The sequence below is a fragment of the Diadema antillarum genome, unplaced genomic scaffold (genome assembly GCF_040938485.1).
Source record: "Diadema antillarum isolate AM-2024a unplaced genomic scaffold, OU_Dant_1.0 seq00001367_RagTag, whole genome shotgun sequence".
Classification (NCBI taxonomy): Eukaryota; Metazoa; Echinodermata; class Echinoidea; order Diadematoida; family Diadematidae; genus Diadema; species Diadema antillarum.
In genome coordinates, this window is record NW_027272129.1 from 216847 (window position 1) to 234220 (window position 17374).

At 37.1% G+C, this 17374-nt stretch overlaps 1 pseudogene; it reads left to right on the forward strand.

Moving 5' to 3' along the window:
• LOC139708703 (tensin-1-like) overlaps positions 1–11327 on the forward strand; it is a 210337-nt pseudogene extending 199010 nt beyond the window's left edge.
• The last annotated feature ends 6047 nt before the right edge of the window (positions 11328–17374 follow it).

Sequence of the window (17374 nt, forward strand, 5' to 3'; positions counted from 1 at the left end):
CAGAACTTTGACTGTTCTGTTTTCAGGTCTGCTCATGGAGTTGATTTCATTTTTCAGTTCACATAGTTGGATAGTTTCAGAGATCTTTGCTTAACTTAACACTTATACCAATGTTTCACCAAGTACTAGTATATCCTGCTTAAAGTGCTGTAGTTTTTCTCTCTAGAGGACTTGGCTGAGGAAGTTGGCAGGCTTCAGTAGCATTATTTCTTATTCATTCCAGACAATCCATAGGTAGACCTTGCAAAATAATTCATTACTTGTTTCCGATCACAATCAGTGACCTAAAATCCTTGGCACAGGTTTGTTGTACTGTGTTTGGACTGCCTCTATCAATAGCAGCATGTCTGTGAGGCTGTCAGTAGATGTGGGTTCATGGAGACTGTCATTGGATGGAGCACATCCTCCCTTGCATTCATTTGGTCACCTCAAGGAGGTGTCACACTTCTTTGGTCACTTCAACTGGTCAACAGCCTCATGGACCAACCTTGCTCTGTTTGTAAACAAGAGGTTCAAGAAATTGTCCTGTCATATAATATCCATTGAATGGTAACACAGTCACTGTAGACCCTTCCTGGCCTATGTTGTATCCCGCCACCTCATTTACCTGTACTCCATGAAGGTGATTAACTGTTGCTAGTTCCACAATTTCTGAGAGAGAACACAAAGGGTGTTTTTTCTTTTTAATCTTTGTCAACAGTTTTCAATTGATTTCTGACAGAATAATGGGCTAATGAACTTTGGGCCACAAGGATACGAGACAATGTAAAGAGTTTTGTGTGAGAAGTTATTGTGAGGGAGAAATGACCCTTCTCCTGGGTCATAAATCATGATAGGTTGGGGCACTTTCCCCTCTGTTCTTGGCAGTGGACCCAAAGTGGGGGTGGCTGGAAAGAGTGTTAATCAACAGGTGTGAAGCTGAGGCTCTGGTTTCCTGTGATCCAGTGATGGATCCACACTTTGGAATTAGCTGCCATGGATCCATTTCTTACTTGCAAGGGCTTAGGATTACCAGTAGTAAAAAGGGGAGAAGAATTGACTCTGTTTTAGTATGGGAGAGTTTTGGTTCAGAATCACAATTTGTTGTCAGGATTAACAGGACAGGTTATCTTTGGCCACATCATAGTAGCCTTCTATATTACATCAGCACAATATCTCTAGCTCATATTCATTTCTGATTAGTTCTGAACATGAAGTGAGGAAACCACTCTACAACCTTTGGATAGATTTGGCTTCTGTGTATGTGTGTGTTTAACTGGTGTAAAAACAGTTATGTGCATACATCTTTTGCATAATCATTCAAAGGTTTATTTCAAGACAACATTCAGACCTTGGCATTCCAGAAATTGTTTTTTACAACTACCAAAGCCATTATTGAATCTCAACATGTGCACCATTTATCATTGTGTTTGTTTCTCTATTTTTTCTTGTTTGTCAATCATGTAGGAGGTGACCCACAGAGTGAGCTGGTGAGGCATTTCTTGATTGAGCCCAATGCCAGGGGGGTGCGTCTGAAGGGGTGCGTGAATGAGCCTGTCTTCAGCAGCCTTTCAGCTCTCATCTACCAGCACACACTGACTCAGCTGGCTCTCCCCATCAAACTGGTCCTCCCAGATGCAGGTAACTATACAGCCACTCCCAACCCCTTGTCTATACCAGCCCCACCTCTCTTCCCAGCACCTCACAGACATGCTTGTTATGTTTTTGAATACTATATAGTAGCTCTCACTGGGCTGCTCTTGCTGGGCTCGATTTGCTGGTAAGGGAATCTTCTGGATCACCCTCGCTCCCCATTGCCAGAGGTGTCCTGAAACCAACTGTCTATGAGTAGAGATGGAATATTGCCCCCAAATCTCTATTGTATCACCTTGGTCGTCACATAGGATGGCAGTATTTTTAATCTATTGCCTGCAGGAAATGATGGGTCTTGTTCAAAGAGTCACTAGAGATTTCAGTATTGCTTTAGTGAAGTTGATTGTCCATCAACTACTGTATGGCAGAAACCTGACAGGTCCATTACAAAATTTACAAGGACTTCCCTGTAGATTGAATCCTTGTGGGTTGTCTCAACCTATAGTAAGGAAAAGTTTTACGGGAATTAACCAAATGGTCTACTGATGTAGCTTGACAGTCTTCAGTACTTTTGTATCTAGGTGCTAACTGCTGATTCAGCTGCTTAATTTGTCAGTTCGTCTTCCTGAGTCAAGGCCATGGACATCATCTTGGTTGACTCTCCCCTCTGAAGAGCATGACAACTGTTATTTTGATGTGATGACTTTCATTGCTTTCATTGGCTAGTAGTGTGGAAGCGTCATCCTTGGTAACAGGCATAGATGGCAAATGTGTGTCTTTGTTTGTGGAGAAAGAGAAGATTGTGCAATTCTCAGTCAGATACGGAATTTTGTGAAATCTGGGTAAAATAATGTTTTCTTGAGTCATTACTAAGAAGACTGGTTCATGGTTATGGGAAAAAGAAGTTAATAGGAAAACAGTTAAACGCTAACACACACTACAAGCCTCTGCCAAACTATCCCCTTCTGTTTAGAAGATTGTGCAATTCTCAGTCACATAGGGAATTTCATGAAATCTGGGTAAAATAATGTTTTCTTGATTCACTACTAAGAAGACTGGTTCATGGTTATGGGAAAAAGAAGTTAATGGGAAAACAGTTAAACACTAACACACACTACAAGCCTCTGCCAAACTATCCCCTTCTGTTTAAAAAATTGTGCAATTGTCAGTCACAGGGAATTTCATGAAATCTGGGTAAAGTAATGTTTTCTTGATTGATTACTAAGAAGACTGGTTCATGGTTATGGGAAAAAGAAGTTAATAGGAAAACAGTTAAACGCTAACACACACTACAAGCCTCTGCAAAACTATCCCCTTCTGTTTTTCCTCTTTAGTAGAATCATGAAATGCAGGTAGCTCATTGAAATCCCAGGTTAATGTTTTTTTCAATTTTTTTTCATACTTTTCCTTGCAAAATTTGTCAACCATACACGTAAACAATGCGTCACACAACAGTCATCGCCTGTGCGTTTGGTTTCCCTTACCTTGGCACCATTCAATTTTCTCTAACGCACACTGCTTGTTAGTCTGTTCCCCCATGGATGATTTATCTAGCCTGTTTGCTTCTAACCTCTCCCTATTGTTCATGTATTTTGCCTGTCACGCTGCCTTTCCACAGCATTATTCAAATTTCAATCAGAGTTGGCAGATGGTTAGACTTTTCCTTGTCGTACTATTTGTCACAGACATAATGTACTTTGATTCCCAGGCACAGCCACAAAGCAATGTGGCATTAAATCACTGTCAGGATGACGGTAGGTCCTTTTTTTCCTCAACCCTTTGAAAAAGATACTACATTCTTACAACATACATTCTCTCCAGACCCTAGCCTATGAATGCATGGGGTTCATCCTTAATGGGTCAAAGATTTTGATGATTGATGGATTGTGCAAAAATATGGGAGGGGGGGATTATTACCAACCTGGACTTATATTGTGAGAGAGACATGGCCAAAACTCTTTACTCAGATGGACAGAAATAAAGCAGTGAAGTGCTGATTAGGTTTTTTGCCTGGCATATTCAAGTCACTGCATGCTGCAGTTGAGTGTAGTGGTTATGTTTTCTGCGGGACACAAATTTCACTAAACGTCAAATCAGATACTCCATTTATACTAAGCAAAAAGAGGGTTCTGAAGCCTCCTATAGCAACCTCGAGCAGCCTTTCTATTAACGGACAGAATTCAGAAAACGAGATCCGATCAGGTCAGATTCTGAAACCACCTATAGAGGATAGTTTCAGAGCCTCATTAGCAGCCTCAAAACAGTGAGTTGGCCACCTCCCTGCTCGAAAGAGCCTGGACTGCAGTATAAACGCTAGGGTGTTCCAGAAGCTGCTTTTTTGCCAACCCAGAAGTTTTCACTGAAAGACATTTCCAGCTGATGTAAACAAACCAGCCGTGGTGACCAACCGCCACTGATAAACGCAGCACAACTTGACAACTTTCGCACTCAATCACGTTTTCAGTTATGTAAGAAATTCAAAAGCCTGCGCAATGTATCAGAGGGGAATTCAGTTACCATTAGAAAGGAGACAGTTGGGCCTGCTTTGGCAAAACCAGCCTGAGCGGTATAAACAGACAAGAGACCGTTTTTTCGAGTGGGCTTTCCAACTTCCCCAAGGCTCTGAAACCCGCCCACAGTATAAATGGGGTAAGAAACCCTAACTCAAGCCCCAACATCTACACCTAATCCCACATACTATAATCCTAATCCCTAATCTCCAACACTCCAACCCCTGGCTGTGCTTTAAGATTAAATGGGAAATAGGAGAGATGGGATTAGACCAAATGACAAGACACTTCTCTCCTGAGATTCTTCTCCTCCCAAAAATGGCTTTAATACCTGCAGGCTGGTATCACAAGAGCTAAACAGCTTAACAGTCTTATAGGATATTCCATAGCAGCATTTTTTAGAAAGAAAACCAGGCCATGTCACCTTATGTAAATAGTGATCATGAATTTTAAAATCCTGCATCCTGCATGCTGCATAATTTGGGGTGGCTTCCCCTCATCTAGGCATAGACAAACACAGTGTAAACTGTCTTATTGTTTTAATACACACAGTTTATCCAAATCAGTGATGATTGCCTGTATAACTTTGTTCACCCATGCATGGGGCCCTAACAGTTTGTATGGGTGCTTTGTACGCAAGCCACAAGAGTATTGCATTTCAAATACCCTGCTTATTTATAAGATTATAGTTTAGCCCAATAAAAAAGAAAACCAGCCTTATTCCATGCCATGATCAACCCACTCCCTATTAGATTCTTAAATCTTAGCAGATTTTCATACAGAACCCACCAGTTTAAGTTTGTATGATATACACAGAATTAATGACAATGATTCATTTCAGCTTTCTGGGGTCATCCAAACTTTTTTGTTTCAACCCAAACTCAAGGCTTGAGACTAGCAAGAATTTGGGTCATATTCGACGCATGTTTTCGTTTTCAACCTCACATTGGGGGATATGGGTTGATAATTCTCTTGAAAACAGCAAAACTGTGTGTGAATCCTCAGTCAGTCGTGTGAAACGAGTAAAATGGCTTTAGCTACAGCATCCCTATAATGTGCCTCACTTCTTTACATTTCCCTACAAATAGAAATTTTGGCAAAAAAAAAAAAGAAGCCAAACAAGACCTGACACACTACCCCTGACTACACTACAGCCTGGTTTAAAGTCATACTTCAGTGAATCTCACAATTTGACAAGCCAAAAGTCGAGTTGTTTGTTGGAATTACAGTGGAAATCAAACAATCCACACTTCAGATATAGGCCAGGAACAACAGCCCCTGGTTTGATAGCTGGATGAGGCAAATTCATTTCCATAAATTAATGTTTTTGTTATTTGTGGTAAACCACGGGAATGATAGCGGATGGTCTATTTCAGTTTTTCTGTGGTTTCTTGGACATATGGTTGTGGCAAAGACAAAGACAAAGACAAAGCACACACACAAACACACACACACACACACACACACACACACACACACACACACACGCACGCACGCACAAATAACCGTCTCTTTTGTCATCATTCAGCGTGGTACTCCTCAAAGGCAATTATGTAAAACTGCATCACAAAAAGATAACTAGCATGAGGGAAAGTACATGCATATTTTCAACAATCCTTGTAAAAGCGAGAGTGTGGCCACATGGTATGCAAAGGAGGTGAGCTATGCTGTTGTATTCATTACAAAGAATTGGAAGACACTGTTAAATATAAAACAGATTTGTCAGTGATATATCAACATGTGCTCTGTATTATGTTTGTAAGCTAGATACCAACATGTGTTTACAAACCTTCTCTCTCCCCTACCTTATTCAGGCAAAATAATGTAAATACATGAGTCACTAGATATCTATTCTTCATAGTTGTGGCCTTAATCATGACCTACAACCACACCAAACCAACGAAAACATGCTTGGAGCCATGCAATCGACCGTAAAGCATGACTGACATGCATCGGTGACTCTGAAGCAAACTAATGTTTTATAAAGTATAGAGGAAGCTGGAATGGAATGACTTTGATGTGATCACACCATTGTTTTATCATGGAAGATGTAGGTGTGTTCTGTAATAGAGTGGTCCAAATTCCTGCACTTGATTTTGTCATGAAATAAGGCCACAAGAAATGAAAGGGATGGGGTGTGATGTAGAGGTAACTACCAAAGGCATACTTGAGCACTTTACTCTTTTTTGATAATGTGATAGAAAAAGTCATGTCTTTTGAGAAGTCAAATACTTTTCAAAAATACTTTCACCGTCAAATTGCAGGAATATCATGTCGGAAGAATTTGACATGTCTCATATACACGCCACACGTGATCTGAGCCAAAGGACCCAAGCGATACACATGTTTTGATACTGTGAACATTAATACTGACCTTGGAAAGGTTTTTTATCTGTGCGTAATTCAAAAGATCAAGAATATACAGGAATTTTATTGTCAATGGCATATAATACTATTTTGACATTTTCTTCAAAAGATCGTTCTTTTCTCACAAGAGTATCTCATGTTAACATGTTTGTGGCTCTTTCTGTATTTGCTTTCCCTCCCTCTGTGCAGACCCATCCACTGGTGATGCCACTGATGGAACCATTGACCCGAAGTCTGCTGCAGCACTACTCCAGCAGGGAGCAGGTAAGATGAAAGGAAGAAACATTGTTTGTGACTGGAGCATAAATTATGAAGCAGCAAGATATTTTGTCTACTCTTGGGAACAGCAGGCATCACAGAAAAACCAGAATCTGATGAAGAAGATGGTTTCTGAGGTGACAAAGATGTAGGAATAAGTGATCATTGAGAATATGCATGATCTTTATGATGTTTAATCATTCTTGATAGGTGTTTTTAATCTACTCTGGAGGACTTGGGTATTCCCCATAGGAAGTAAATGGTTCAGAAGTTGGTTTCTTCGATATAAGTTATACATGTAGGTATATAAAAATTTTTGAAATAGGGGGTCTTTCAGTTTTTTTTTCATATATTATTCATAATTAGTTGTAGTTTTCACGTCTTTCCCAAACAATCATCAAATAGGGTCCTGAATAGGATTAGTTTCATACCTCTGATAAATTCTGAAATAGGGTAGTGCGACTTCTTGGTGTTAGCCTTGATTCTCCCGAATGTGCTTACTCTGCATATTTTACAAAGCATGCCTGGCTGGATTTCTTTTTGTAAAGCATTTCCCCACATGCGCTGCACATACGTCACACTGCTTGACGTATGCTAGCAGGCTTCCCTTCCAAAAGCTTCTGATAGGGAGGTAGTTTTGATGGCTTCCCTTTCAAAAGCCTGTGATAGGGGGTCAAGATCCTAACTCATTTCCATCCTTTAAGGGGGTGTCTTTAAGAATCTTGAACAAGTGTATGTGTGTAATTGATTGCCTGAGGGGGGAGGGGGTGGGAGAAACACACATTTAACGTTCTCACAATCATGCATCATGGCAGTTTTGCAGACTCTGTCATACCTCAACCATTGCTCAATACTAAAGTTTGAAACTCTTCACAGATTCATGGTTCTTTACTCATACCAGCAATCAGTGTTGGGAATGTCTTGCAACAGATTAGTACAGCAATCAGTCTGAAGACTTTGTTATCTTATCTGAAGGTTGATACAGTCTTTGATATAATTCTGTGTCTTCCCAGCATGCAAGGTGCTGTACATCGCAAGCGTTGACATGGAGTCCCTGACTGGCTCGGAGGCAATCAGGGAAGCTCTGACGAGGACGCTGTCGGCCAAGGAGAAGTCCAGCACCGTCGTTGTCCACTTCAAGGTCTCGTCAAAGGGTATCACACTGACGGATATGCAGAGGAAGTGAGTCAAAGATATTTTACAAGGACAAAAGGGGGATAGGGGATTTAACCAGTTCCCTATGGTGAACTTCCCATTATGTGTGCTGAATGATAAAACATTCAATGTTTGTTGCAGTATATTGCTTTTAGCAAAAGAACACAAATCCATCATGTGTTGCTGTACCAATTAGGTGCAAAAGTATCAAACTCTATTCACGTTCTTATCTATTATCCAAAAGTAGTTATCATACCCAATTTTAAAGTACAGCTTGTTGTTTTTTGTTTTCAATTAGTTCATATGATATAGTGTTATATGATATAATTTTGAGGTGTTTTGACACCCTAACTGTCATAAACCAGTTAGTAGGTTATACTATTTGTGCAATTTTGTTTTTAAAGGATTAGTCATCCTTAATAACAGTCAACATGCCAGCACAAAGAGAGAGAAAATGATACACCTAAATGGCAGAATATGAAAAACTACCTTGCCGAACAGTCAAATCGGCTGATATTAATTTCATACCAGTAATACCTATAATACATACGAGGGAGAGATCTCTCCTTTGATATGAGTTTATTGGCTTGAAGCTTTTCCAATATGTAATATTCATTATGTTGAATTTGACTGCAATGCTAGTTCAGGGCCCTATATCTTCCCCAATCTCATAAATCATTATCCTAGCTAAGAACACAGATAAGAGCCAGTGCATTGGACCCATCAGATTTCATGTATGAAATGAACCATGATATTATTCCATTCCTACCCAAGGGAGGGATTTCACTCAAAGAGGGCAATAACCTGAAAGGTTGATTGTATGTTTTCCTGCTACCTGTATTGACTGTTCAATGCTCATTTTGTACTTCACAAAAACTGCCACTTTGGGATTTAGCTATAATCTGTGAGAGTCACAATCAAAATTTGATTACATTATGCCTGGTAGCAGGTATATGTCAGTGTTATATGAGAAAATGAAAAGAATTTGAAGCTTTACGTGAGTGACAAGAGTTTCTGTGGAAATTTTGTTAGGCTTGTCAATGATTTTCAGAAACCCAATGCCTCTTATTCCACCTCCTACTCAGCAAAATCAAATAAAACAGTACATGTAAAAGTGTGTATGTCACAAGTGTTAACCATAGATACACATATACACACTAATATGATGCTCAGTTTTAGTAGGTATGTACAGGTAACTGAAACTATACTTGTATGTAAACAAAAGGGAAAACCAAATGAATAATTTTACCTTCCACTTACCCTACTTCTTTAAGTAGACTTCAAGTTTAGAATACATAAAGCAATTTTAAATTTTTATTTTTCATTAATTGCTGGTCCATTTTACCCATTTTAGATAGGCAAAGTCCATCAAGTGTTACAAGCTATTAATCAGAACCCATTTTGCTACCATAAGCTCATAAGATATAATTTAATTCAGGAGTGAATTTCTTAAAGAGTATGCTTGTCCTGAGTTAAATGGAAAACTATCTATTTAACCATTATAACATAAGATATGTGTCTTTAATTTCTTCTTGCAGCTACTTGCTCTGCAAGTCAAGGTGTAATAATTTGAAACTAGATTGCCATTCATCAGCACAGGAGTCAACAACCTAACTCATTTGTTGAGATCATAGAAGAGCAAAGCATAACTTTCAAGCATCATATTGTTTAAAATAGGTGCAATCTAATGCCGTGTGTACTTGGACCTACTGCACATTTACCTGACTTTAGTAATTCACAGATGCTGAGTAGAAGTAAATGTAATGTTATGTTCTCTTCTCTCTCTCCTTTTTGCCTGACAATGTACAGATTGTTCTTCAGGAGGCACTATCCTGTGAACTCAATCCTTTACAGTGGCATGGACCCCAAATCGAGAAAGTAAGTTTCATCACCATGACCACTTCATAGCCCACTTTGTATGGACACCCTTCCTTCTCCCTCCCCCAACCTTCCCCTTTCCACTGCTACTGTCCATCCATATGAACTTCCTAGCAACCACCCACCTCAGAAACTTCTTATCTCTGTCACATCAAGAAATCACTAATACAGCTGCCCAAAGCAGCAGTTGTTATGTTGTTGTTTTCCTTGTGGTCTTTCTGCCTTTAACCTTTGCTCTATAACTTTTTTTTTCCTTTACCACCTTCCTGAAGGAACTGTTAAAACCCCTCGTGTGGATAAGAATCTTTCTAGAGGCTATTTTAGACCAGTTTTTATCGATATAAAAAAATCAGCATCACTGACCACTGGCCAGTCCCTTATCCTGTATACGCTTGTTTGTCTGCAACCTGTCCAGAGGAATTTGAGTTTTATTGTAAAGAAGGCTGCTTTGGGGGGAAGTTTGCTGTCAAATCATCACATGTCAGCTTACACTCATCTGAGCTTCCCATCTCACACATGTTTCCTGGATCAGTTGGTTCTATCAAACTTTTTCAATATCGCTTTTCCTATTGTGCAGTTTTCATTGTAATAAATGAAGAAAATTATGCATGAGTTAAAAAGTTTGAAGCAGAATTCTTTAAGAAATGGACCACATTAGCAGTTAGAAGATTCATATTACAATCAATTTAAAAAGAACTACTAATGATGTGAGCTGCAGTACCTGGTAGTTGGAGCACTTAATTTGTTTCTGGAAATTAACATTTATTGACAATAGTTTGCACTTTGGTAGGAAACTCAGACAAAGTGATAGTCTACATACACTGTGTAGATTATGAGAGCAAATTGTTGCACTGATGAGGCACAATAATGATATACAAAAATGCATATCTCAGTACTCTAATTTACTTTCTTTCCTTTTTCCCACAGATACCCAAGAAAAGAGGGACAGGAAGTGGCTGATGCCAAGTAAGTAAAGCAAACATTCATTGATTTAATCTGTAGTAGCTTATGAGGTGGTAGAACATATTTCATCACATTGAAGAAAATCTGCCCTGAAGTTTAGATGCAGTCAAGCATGCTGCTATTTTAACACAATAGATCAATACAAAAGAGTTCAATAACATGCTTTGTGAACATTAAACCACTTCAGAATTTTTTTTTTAAAATTGTACATTTGTATTTTACATTGAAGTAGTTGAATTATTAAACTTTCTATTGTTGAACAAATGTCAAATGTTTCATTTTTTAGTGTAGTCACTCTGTTAGGCAGTTTTCTTGGTTTTAATTTCCCTCTATGACTGGGTAACATGAGAACTGGTCATGAGTAGATTTGGAATCAATATTTGAGAGTTAATGCCTCCATAACCTTTCCTCTTCATTCAGAATCTTTGGCTTTGTGGCACGCAAGCCGGGAAGTCTGACGGACAACCAATGCCATCTCTTCGCGGACTATGAAGTGGAGCAGCCTGCGTCTGCCATCGTCAGCTTTGTGACAAAGGTCATGCTCGGCACCACAAAGTCTACTTCTAAGACGCCATGAGCCACAAAACAGAGATTTGAGAAACAATCTGTGACTATGTGAGAACAGTGATACTTTTGGTGGCTGGCCTATGTAGGGCACTAAGTACACCAGACACTTTTAAAGAAAACAAACTAAAAACAATGCATGAATGAATTGGGTCTCATTACGTGCTATGGTATGGTATTAAAAATAAATGACATTTCTATGTTGTTGGACATCAGTGCTTCACGGACACCAGCAGTTTTGCTTTGGAGGCATCTGTGCAAGAATGGAGCTAAAAGATACCTCACCTTTGTGTTACGAGGACAATTTATTGCGAGAATCATCTTTGCTGGTTTAACTTAAATAGAGTAATGTATTGCTTGCTGCTGTCATTCTCTTCAAAGCAATGTATTCTTTAAAATGTTTACAAATTGATAATGTTTAACACAGGAATTCTGTTTGATTCGAGTTTGTTCACTTACCCTAGATGGACTGAAGATATGTGGGTACTTCTCTCAATCTTGAGGGGACTCTTGCGATGCGACTTGCTGTAGAAAGTTTTTTTTTTCTTTCTAAAATTGCTTACAACTAACATAGTTCTTCAGTCCATGTGGCAATAGAAGATCCTATACCAAATCAGTTTGCCATGCAGAACTGTTCAGTCTGCCTTAAAGTCTTTGATGTATCATACAACAGTTTGTGTAATTAGGTAGTGTATCTTAATAATTCTCTGCTGAAAAAATGGAGACAGCTCAAGTATGAATATTGTGCATGTCCACCAACAACATTTTTTACACATGTGGGACTAAGTGACATGATGTATAGCAAAGTGTTTGATATGTGACATTGTGTAAGGGAGGTATGTTCCTCTAGAGTGCTGGTGTATGATTGCAAGTAAGGAAACAAATGCAACCTGAAACTAAGCAAGAAAAACAAACAATACACAAAGAAATACATGTTTGTGTAAGGCCAGATGGGGTCGTACATGAATGAATGTATCATACATTGTATGTTTTATGGTCTTTTATGTTTTTTATGATAAAAATTACAAGTTGAATGTGTAATGCTTACAACAACAACACAAAAAAAAATGCATGAGTTCTTACCATGAGAGTTTTATAAGTAGTGTGTTCATAGTCTGTGTGATGTGCAGGACTTTTATATTGCATGACATATATGAATATTGAAATGTTTGTGTATTTATACAAAATCAATGCTATTGTGACGACAAAAAACAAAAAATATTTATATTTTACTAAAATGTAATTTATGAAGTTGATGTTAATGAATATGAAAGGCATGTATTCACTCAGTATTTGGATATATATCAATATTGAAATGATTGAAGGACTATTTACATACAATACCATGAACTGCTCCCATTGAATACTGTTTGATAGAACAGTGAGACAGGAGACAGTGTAGAAATAATTTCACAATGCAGCATGAAAAGAAATAGTTTAACCAAACATTATGACATTATGTCAATGAGACAAAAATATTGTTCTTTGAATTGATGCCTACTTGATGGGTAAAAAGTGTGGACAAAACCTTGTTTTGATTATTTCTATATTAAGTTTTGGTTTACAAAGTTATTGATGAGGATAAAGTTTTCAAAAAACAAAAAACAAAACAAAAAACAAATGCCGATTTGTAATTTGGGCTGTGTATGTGATGTTTGACTTCCTATCAAAGCAATTGTTTGGTTGGATGGACATTGTTTTTTTACAACTCATGAATTGTCTTGGTTTTAAAAGATAAATTTCTCTTTCATTATCATGTTTTCTCTCCCCCTTCTCTCTTTCTCTTTATTTTCCTTTTACGTCTTTTCTGTCTGACTTTTATTTCTTCTCTAGTTCGCTGTTGTATTTTATCAGCTCCAAAGTGCCAAGAAAGTTTAATGATTCTTTTGCTGATACACATTAATTCTCTCTTTCTTTAAGCACAGTATTTATTTGTAGATATTCTTTATGTTCTTGAAGAAAGAATAGCTGCACATGCATCACATTTGTGTGTTTTCCCCATATATTACTTTGACTGTGTATCGGATGTGGGAGAAATTACTGAAGGAGCAAAACTACCTTATCTCAAAATATTGTCCATTATTTCTTTATTGGAGATAAATTTCTGATGACTCACCTTCAAATGTTTTACATCTATTATTTTCATATGACTTTGGCACTCAAGCTTGTAATTTTCCAGTCAGATTTTCAACAATAACCAAAAAAAAAAAAGTTTATGGTTACACATTGTACACTTACAGTGTTACAATCATTATTGGAATGTCTTTACAGAAAAAAAATCTTAAATTCAATCTATTTTTTTTTTTTTTTTGGCTTATGTGTTGCCAGTCATTGTAATTGATTATACAATGTATTCTTTGTATGGACAGCTTATTCAGACTACCTGTGAGTTTAACCATAAGATTTCATTTATATATATACATATATTTATATATTTTCAAATGTTTATATGTTGTTTTATCCCTTTTCTCTTCTACATTTGCATGCATCCTCATAGCACTCTACTACATATCAGTGTAAATGCTTTGAGAATCTGTAACATATCTATGTGGTTGACTCTGTACAGTGTGCCATGATAAGTAACATTTCATTGTGTAGATGGTTGATGTTTCCTCCTATTGTACAGTCCCAAACATCAATGATTTTGTTATGTAATGGGAGAGGTCTTGTCAAAACAAAATAACATTATTCTGAGCAAATGTGGTATATAAGTCCCAATGAACATTTGAGCCTTACTTTTTAAAGAATGGTATTATCGTGCCTAGAGTTTTTCTTCTTTTCTTTGTTCAGATTATATTTGTTTCATTTAATATTTTGACAAGATATTGCAATATATAGTCAAATGTTGTAATTTAGGAGAAAGCTGTGTTTTAACCAGTCAACTTTGCCAATTAGAATTGACACGTTCAACTGTCAGCTGTAGCTTTTGTCGGCCTGTGCCCAAATGCACACCATGGTATTGAAACAGTGGATGTTTTTTTTTCTCCTTGTCCCACTTTTCAGCATATTTATGAAATTCAGTGGTTACATGCATAATGGAATAAAGGATATGATGTAATTTGACACCAGTTCTTTCATTGCTGATTAAAGTGTTGAAAGTGATAAAAGATTCATTTTGTGTAACCAGAGAGCTAACTCATCAACTAGAAACCTTAGCTTGATACTGTAATATACAGCATGCTAGCAATCACTGTTAATAAAAGAAACACTGGGGAAAACAATGAGTTTTTCAGAAATATAGCTACACTACCCAGTCAGAAGCAGCAAAATCATATATTGCATGTTGGTTTATCTGTTTTAATAGCAAACATGTCATGCTACATACAGTACAAGAATGTAATAAAAGTTGTTCAACATTGAAATATACCATAGCTGCTGATAGTATCTTCTGTTGTCTTGTGTTGTTTATCTTTGGAAATGTGTTAACCCTTTTTGTGCCAGGGGCTTTGGACTGAGTGCACAGTACTATGGGTTTTCTCTGCCAATCAACACTAAAATCACACATAGGATTAAATGTATCAGCTCCTACATTTTCTGTCAAGAAAATGTCAAGGGCAATACAGAGCTATCATTATTAAAATACATTCTCAAGAAGTGTAAACCCATCAAAAAATATTTCATAAAATTACAAGTTTTGTATAAATGGCTTCCAATCTCTACACACAGGCTATAAGTTGCAATGAAAGTTCAATAACCCCCATGACAATGCTTCAAACACTTCTTGCTCCCTCCACAAGTGGATTATGTCCACATAGTTTAAACTCTTATGGCATGTGAAATTCATTCTACAATACATTGTACAATACTAAATACATATTACTTTGAAATACTAGTAATATAGATCCCAGTGAAAGTATTGCTTGAGTACATTGAATGGTAACTTTGCTTGTCACAGTGGCTCTCTCTCGTGTGTGTGTGTGTGTGTGTGTGTGTATGTTTGTCTGTCTGTCAGTTTGTGTATACACGTACATGTCATCTAGATACAGACAGGTAAGGTTAAATGCAGGACATCAACCTTAATGTCTGTTTGAAAATATATACTTTATATAAGGTATCTTATTTCAAACAAATCCCATGATTTCATACCATGATATTATCTATATAAATGTGGTGTTAAATATTATTATATACATGTAGGGTAATAAACTATGAAAGGTAATACTGTAATACAAATGTATATGCAGCAACAAGCACATCTTTTTTAAACTATTCTTTTCCATCATCAACAGCAAAAGTTTCATTGTAATGGAGCATGTAGTAGATTTTATGAAAGCCGGTCATTGTGTAGGGATATTGGACACTCCCATTCTTGAGTTGCACAGAATCACATCAGTGCGCGAACCATACTTTGCGAGAAAACCTTTCAAGAGAATGTTTCAGTGAAAAGATACATAGACATGAAATTAATGGATCATTAAAAGTTGACTTTAGTAAAGGTTTTCCTCACCACTTTGATTATAATTTGGTTCAAATTTGTTGTCATGCATTCATGTTAGAGCAATTCTCCTCACCTTTTCCCTCTCCATCAAGAACTTTCAGGTTTTTTGTGAAAGATACCATGATAACCATTTTTTACATATTTAGATTAGTGATACATCCATTCCATTTCATGGCACAATATCTTCATTCACTTTTGCACGCATCGAGTTTCAGACATAATGCTGTAAACATATGTTTCAATTACGTTTTCAGAAATACAAGTTAATATTTCCAGCCTTCAATTTTGTGCAAGAATAAAAAAAAGATAAACTCTTTTTCACTTCCTGATATCTTTTCTGATCTAAACCTACAATTAACTTGTATACTTTGTGAACATGGAAAACAAAGTGATGATCATCATTCATAAATTAAATTCATTACTTAAATACCAAACCTGCTTCCCTATTTGAGTGCTGGAAAGCTGATAAACTTGTCAACCGGGCCTGAAGTCAGGGCAAATTTTAATGAAATTTGGAAGGATTTTATTAATCTAAATCTTCCTATGTACATTTTTGATTGACAAAATCTTGAAAGCACATGATTGTATAATTTGTGATTGAAAATCAATTATAGCACATATTCCTACACACTTGTATGAACAAGTTTGTAGGAATTTGTGTAATTATGAATTTTCAAAAAACTTCCGAATGCACCCTTGGGAAAAGTGGGAAATCGGTTGGGGTAAAGTGGAACAAACAGTAATTAGGCTAGAAAATGTTACAAGCATATCATATATAGGGTTACCTATGTGTGTGTGTGTGTGTGTGTGTGTGTGTATGTATGTATGTATGTATGTGATTATTAACGCGTGAAGAATTTCATTGCAAAATGTCATATATCCATTAGGCCTATGCTGCATCAGATAAAATTTACAATAAAAACAACCTAACCCTAACCCTTACCCAACCCTAATCTCAACCCCTAACCCTAACCTAACCCTAACCCTACCCTAAGACTAACCTAACCCTAACCTAACCCTAACCCAACCCTACGACTAACCTAACCCTAACCTTAACCCCTAACCCTAGCCTAATCCTAGTTCTAAATCAATAGTCTGGAGGAAATGAAAAGCTGGGACACACTCAAATACTAAAGCAAAGGATACATATTATGTTTGAATTCATATCAAAAAAGGAAATTAAACTGAAGATGTGACACATTACTTGTGAGGCCATATCAGTTTGTGCACAGAAATACATGTATGGTGACAATCAATAAAAATCATGTTTGTTTTTTTAAATAATAATCTAGCAACTGGAATCCTTTCTCCATAATAAGCATCATTGTATCCTCAGACACACACATTATATATATAATAAAAATATGCAAACACAGGATGTGGGTCTGTATGCGCCACATATTTAACGAGTTTTCCTGACCATTTTGTGAGTGGTTAAATTAGTGATTGTCAAGTACACGTCACATTTGTGTTTCTCATGTTTTGAAATTCGTGAATAGCACCCGACTCCCAAAAACCATGAAATTAAAAACCTCACGAAATATTTGGTGTATACATTATTGGGGATTTCATTTTGAAAAAGGGAACTTTGTGAAGATTTATGTCATGGCCAATGAGACTAGATATTTGTGAGGCCATGACATCATCACTTCATCTAATTTGCATAATG